Source organism: Manacus candei, unplaced genomic scaffold (genome assembly GCF_025592945.1).
Source record: "Manacus candei isolate 608988 ecotype Guabito, Panama unplaced genomic scaffold, ASM2559294v1 h1tg000057l, whole genome shotgun sequence".
NCBI classification, from domain to species: Eukaryota; Metazoa; Chordata; class Aves; order Passeriformes; family Pipridae; genus Manacus; species Manacus candei.
Genome location: NW_026138105.1, coordinates 10,477,179 through 10,483,712, shown reverse-complemented (window position 1 = coordinate 10,483,712; position 6,534 = coordinate 10,477,179).

The window sequence follows — 6,534 nt, the reverse complement described above, 5'->3', positions numbered from 1 at the left end:
CATGCGGGCTGGGGAGCAGACAGGCTCTCCTCTCACCATGCTGGGGTGTGGAATGCCACACAAATTCTCTTTATCATTTCTCTGGAAATCCTGGCAAGCCCAGGGGAGCCTGCAGTTGATCAGCACTGTGTACCACTGAGGGAGTTCTCTGCAGTGTTTTGGGACACCCTGGGGCAGCCTTCACTCAGGCAACTACGTCCTCCACAGCACCCCAGGGATGGCCGAGCACTCAACCCCTCCTGGGCTTCACCTGAGGGTCCTGGGTTTGCTGATGAGACCTTCCAGTTCCATTTAGAAGAATTTTATTGGTTTTTTCTTTTTGAATTGTAATGCCTTTAACATCATGGTTTGTATAAAAGAGCTGGAAGATCAGCAGGTCACAGCCATCAGACACACAGGGATGAACTTCTGCTTTGGCTGCTTTTGGTTGTGCTGTTTGTTTGCTTGCAGGGATTATCATCTTCCCTGCTTGTATTGTACCACTGACAATAAATTCAAAGCAACCAGGGTCCAAATTTTTGAAGAGGTTTCCCTAAGAGAATGTCAATTACTTTCCCTTCCAGCACTGCTAACATCCCCTGGCACTTACAAATCCCAGTTTTATTTTGAGAAATGCAGCCACTTGCTCTAATTATTTGTCCTGCACTCTAAGGCAAGCAAAAAAAAAAAATAATTTAGTAGGTAAACTTGAAAATGCAAGGGGTTGGTTTTAATTGGCATGGTTTTGATTCTGGGCCTGGGGAAGTAAAACCCCTAACAAAGTCTGTATGTTTGTGTAGGAAAGTATGGAAGGAGTGGGAGAGCATTGTAGACTGACTCTGGAGGTCTCATTTTGGGTGAAATTCCCATTGGAGGCAGCTGGTATTGCTTTTGCTGCTGGGGGTTTGGACAGAGAAAATAGTACCAGAGCCAGGGTGGGAATTTCTCCCTCTGCCCAACACAGTTACTACATTCCAGCCCACTGAGAGCCCTGTGATTCCCTGTGCTGGTGGATGTGACATCACTGACTTAGGAAGGGGAAACTCAAGAGCCTTTGGGTCCAGAAGAGGATGGAAGAAAACTTTCCTTCTGCTGATCTGCCATCACCACAAGGACCAAGGGGTCCTCCTGGTGCTGGTATGGAAACCCAAGAGAATTCCTCAGGGAGGACCTGTCCTCCTCTACCTTTGGGTGACATGTTCCCTTCTCTTGTCCTCCAGGTGCTTCATCTCATTCCATCCCCACCCCTTCCCTTCCCCATCTTTCTCTTTGTGGGCTGCCAGGCTCCTTTCACATTTAGATGCCAGTCTGTCCTTGCTCATTGCTATTCCCCACCCGTCTTAGCTCAGCCTAGTTTCAAACACAAATACTTTGTCAAGGTGCCAGGATTCCCTGGTGGAGGTGAAGGTTGGCAGATCAATGCCATGAATGCATCCCAGAGGATGAGCATCTCTGTGCATCTTGTGCCCAGAGAGAGGGACCAGCCCTGGGGCTTGGAGGAGCTGAGGACCCTCCCTGCAGTGGCACTTACAGGTTTGTAGCCTCCCCCCAGCAGCCAGCTTTGCTCCAGCACTTGGCTTTCCCCTGGGCTCACCAGCCCAGCTATGAGCACTGTGGTGTTTGGGAACCAGCAGCCTTAATTATCCTTTAAACCTCATTATCTTCTTTCCTATGATCTCTTCTTTGTTCTTCCTTCCACCCCTCTGTGTCTGCGGGCAGTGGAGAGCTCTGCCTCTCCCTGCAGTTCCTCACAGCACCATCGTGTTCCCAGACAATAGGCACATGGAATTTTCATCTAAATCACCCCAAAATCTAGGATAAAATCCAAGGTTCGTCACCCTGAATCACAACCAGACTACAGGCAGTGACAGCAACTCAAGAAGATGCAAATGCCTTTGTAGAAGTGCCTATGCCAAGAACATGCCCCAGTCCTGATAAGGACTTCCCAGAGGTTTCCCATGGAAGAAAGAAGTGCTATCATCCTGGGACACAGACTCTGGCTTTGTGTTACGTATTATTTCTGAGCAAAATAACCCCGTTTGTCTTAGACCGGCTCTTTGTGGAATCTCTGAAATCAGATGTCATTACTGGGTGTCATTACTCTGCGGGCATAAAGTTGTACCTAGCGAGCAATCCAGAGATCTGCAGACAGATGAGGAGGATAATTTGATTCCATCTTTGGAAATGTCAGACTTTATGGATGAATCAAATACGTTCCACTTTCTTCTGTTTATCAATATTGGGTGAAAACAGACTAGAAATTGCTTATAAATGGGGAGTGTCGAGAGAAAGGCAATCTATTTGTTACCCCTTGCAGATGCACAGCACTGCCACAGCCACCTCAGTACAGTGTGTAAGAACCACATAAAGCCATAAAACCAGGCACAGATGGAAGGAAGAGCAACCCTTGCTACCTCTCCATTTACAGCTATCACTGTACAAGCAGGTCCAGATCCTGCAGCCAATAATCGTGGTCACACAAAATAAGATGTTCTCAAAGCCACTGCAAATTCTTGGCTTTGAAGGGGAATTTGAAGAGCCCTGTAAGGATATGCTGACCTGAGCTCTGAGCCAAAGGCAAAGCAGAGATCTGGGGCTGGATAAGCAGAGCCCTCTGCAGCAGCCAAGCCCCCAGTCAGTCACCCATGGCCAAAGCAAGAGGGGGCAGATGGGGCTGGTCCAGGGAAACACGGATATCTCACATGCTTGAATTGTCAAGCCCAAAACAGATCAAAATCTGGGCACACAGCAAGGATGCAGACCCCAAGAGCACAGTAATGTTAAGGGGAGAGGTTTCAGGAAGGGGAATAGAATAGCAGTGAATGAACTTTTCAGATAAATTATACCTAAAGAGGAATGAAACATTATAGTTTCAATTACCACTGTGCCCAGCCACGCAGGTAGTAATTCAAACAAGAAACAATTGCTGGATTGTCACCCTCAAATCAGACACATACCATTTAATTCCATTTACTGAGGGTTCACTGACTGTATTTTGAATCAAATACAGCCATTAATGTGCAAAGATCTGAAAAATGCATGTGTCCCTTTTACAAATGTGACAGTGAGACTGTAATTCCTGTAAAATCTGTTTTCTTCAGGTTGGGCTGTTCCTATTGCCGTTTTGCAGATATTAAAAGTTTCACTATGCCAAGCTAGCTCTTTTGAAATGGCTTACACCTTTTTGTTCAGGGCACACGAAAAGCACAGCCAAATGCAGCCTTATATTCCATCATCCAAACTTAGCAAATTGATTTGAACGCAGAAAAAGCTACTTTCATTAAAACAATTAAATCCTTAGTATTATTGCCGTATCTGGTTATTAAAGTACAAATATAAATCATCAGTTACGGGAACTAAAAGCTTTCAGATGGAATTACTCTAACACCTGCCTCATGCAACGGGCACAGGAAGGATGATGTGCACCCGGCTTCTTCGGGGGCTGCGCTGCTGCCTAAATAAAAACCTGTCACATTCACAAAGTGAATATTATTGTGCTGCCCTGGTTTGCTCTGGCAGAAAAGCAGCACATGCCTATGGGGAGGGTGAGCAGAAGGAACAGTGCTTGGGATGAGAAGAGCTGGGGTTTGCATCATTTGGGCCGTGCAATAGCACTACACAAAGCTAAACCATGTCCTCCCTCATCGAAGAAACAATTTCATGGATAAAAACGTCCCGTTCAGTGTGATACAGTGGAATGATTTTGACACAAAGTTTGGGGATTGTCTGGAGTCCTTTTCCTTTTCTTTTTAAAATAGTACCTGCACGTATTCCATGTGTCAGCACCATCACACACTCTCCATGGGGTCACAAAGTGTGTTGCCTAATAAAACCAGACCTTTCCGCAAAACTGCACTTGCCCTTCTGATCTGGCAGAGGATGCATCAAAGGGCAGATTGTTTAAATATAATTTCACTGGTTACTGTGTGGGTCATCAGTACTGGATATATGTAATTTCAAAGGCTTTTCTCTTCCTGCTCCTCACATCATTCCAGGTCACACCTCCCTACAGGTGCTCACTGTTGACTCAAGGACACTTCCAGGCAGCAGAATATCAACAGAGCAGGGATGGACAGGCCAGCTCATCCTACACATTTTAAATTGCTTAAAAAGACCCAGAAGCCTTTTTGCAAAAAGAGTCTGTGGCAGGGACTGAAATCAGTGCTCAGCATGTGGCTTAGACAAACAGAATGGTCATTAGTGACTGTTGTCATTGTCACACCGGTGTAGACTGTTAATTCAGCACAGGAGTCATTAAAAACAAGCCTCAGTGGAGAGAGGAGTTTTTGTCAATGCTAGATGACTTGGCAAAAAGTGAAGAAGACCCTCAATATCCTACATTGCTCAGCTTGTAAATTCAGAACAAAAACTGCCAGGAATATGCTGGTGACAGGATTAGGGACTAATTATTTTCTTATGTCAAAAGCTGTTAAAACCTAACCCTGCTTTTCCTCACCCCATAACTTAGTTAAGCTCACCGGTCATTCAACAAGTCCCTCTCTTCCAGAAGAATGTCACCACTTCCAAAGCTTTCCCCTGACTTTGTTCCTGGGTTGAGAAGGTGGTATCACCCTCACACTGGCTGTGACTATCCCGTGTATCTGAGAACTAAGGGCTCAGTCTCCCCCAGCCCTGCTCCAGCCCCAGGGCTTTAATTGCCTCTGAGCTCAAATTAAAGAGCAGCATCCTCTCTGCTGCACGGGTGTCCCTCCCTTAGAGTTCCCCCCACCAGGTGCTTTTAATTTATTTGTATTTCCAGCAGCGATAATTGAGTTATCAATTTTGTGCTCTTTTGGGCCAGAAGCAAAGAGATCAGAGAGCTATTTTATACACCTAATTATAGATTATTTCCCATAGCTATAAAACCACAGAGAGACAGATCCAGAAAATATGTCATGAGGTGATCTGTGTCCTCTTCATCTCTACTGGCTTCTCCCTATTGCTTCCTTAAAGTCCAAGCTGAATGCCCTCCAGACAAAACACTTGTCAAAAGCTAGGGATACCTATTTCCCTACAGGAAAGGGAAATGTCTCCTCACCCCAGCAGAGAGCTGCTTAAAATGAAATTCAACTTTTACTGAAATGATCTGTTAAAGCCTTTAGCACCTCATAGAGTCAGGCTGAGATTTATCCCATTTCTGTGCAGTTTGGCTATAATCTGGCTCATAATTGTGGCCCAGGGTCCTGCTGAGGAACGAAGAATTTGATTTTCTCTCCCACTAACGGTTTTGGGGTGGGGTTGGACTAGATGATCTTTAAGATCTCTTCCAACTCAAACCATTTCTGTGTTTCTATGAATTTGTTGTGGCTCTTTATGCCCCCCATTATCTCCCCACTCCCCTGGTCCAGAGGTTCCTGCAGAGTCTCCCTCCATCCCACGCAGGTCCGAGCTGCCTTCAGCATCCCCAGTTCTGCCTGAGCTGCCTGGAGCACACTACAGTGCAGAGCCAGTGCTAAAGTCCAGCAGGTCCTATTTTTATATTTACGGAAAGGGATGGGAATCGTCTGTGTGTCGGTATTAGGTTTCTGGTGGTGACATGAAGAGGCCATCCAAGATGTATGACCTAGCAAATGTACTGTAATGCACACATCACATTTGTTCTCCAAGTAAGTAGATATTGCCTAGGGTATATTACATCTGTGCTTTCATGTTTAATTTAATGTAAGTGAACTGCCTTAATTTCTCTAAATTGTAGTAATAAACATAATGCTAACAGTGATATTGCTAATAATTTATTTTGCAAGTGATTAATCAACAATGAACTATTTTAATTACCTGTTCGGAAATGCCAAACTCTAAATTAATTATGTGTCATTATATGAATTCATATGTATAAATATATACACTTATATATGAATTCTGAGGCTAATTAAAATGAATAAACCATCAGATTTGGTGAATTCATAGAGCTGAGGGGAAGGGGGGGGGGTCTGCTCTCCCCTGCTCTTCTGCCTTTTTGCATTTCACCCTCAGCACAAAGAGAATCACATCTCAGTGCTTTCAGTAAGTCATTTGTGATCCTAAAAAATATATTACCCAGAGAAAGTAGCAAATTCCCTGGGTCCCACCCTGCAAAGAGCAGTGTGGCCACATGGCGAGGGCAGGGGTGGGTGGTGAAAGCAGGGGTGGGTGGCAGGGGCTGCAGCACTTCTGTCTGCAGGAAATGCAGAGTGTGACTCTTTGGGGTGATCTCTGTGCCTGACCTTGGAGCTCCCTGGAAATAAAATCCGATGGGAACTTGAAGGGGGGAGAAGGAGATGATTCCCCAGTCTCAATTGTATACAGCAATTTTTTGCAGAGAAATCAAGGATTAAATCAACAGATTTGGGGCACAGCCACAGAGTTTTCCTTCTCACCTGGTGGAGGAGACTGCATCTAGAGATGCTACAAGGCACAAAGCTGGCAGTGCTGGGGTATTTAGCACTAAGAGCACCCCATGTGCCCCAAAATGAGGCTGGGCAGAAAGGGGAGACCATCTCTTTGCAATAAGACTCAAGCCCAGAGTCCATGGCCAAGAGGCCCCCAGCCATCCAGCACTGGCCCAGCCAGCAGCAG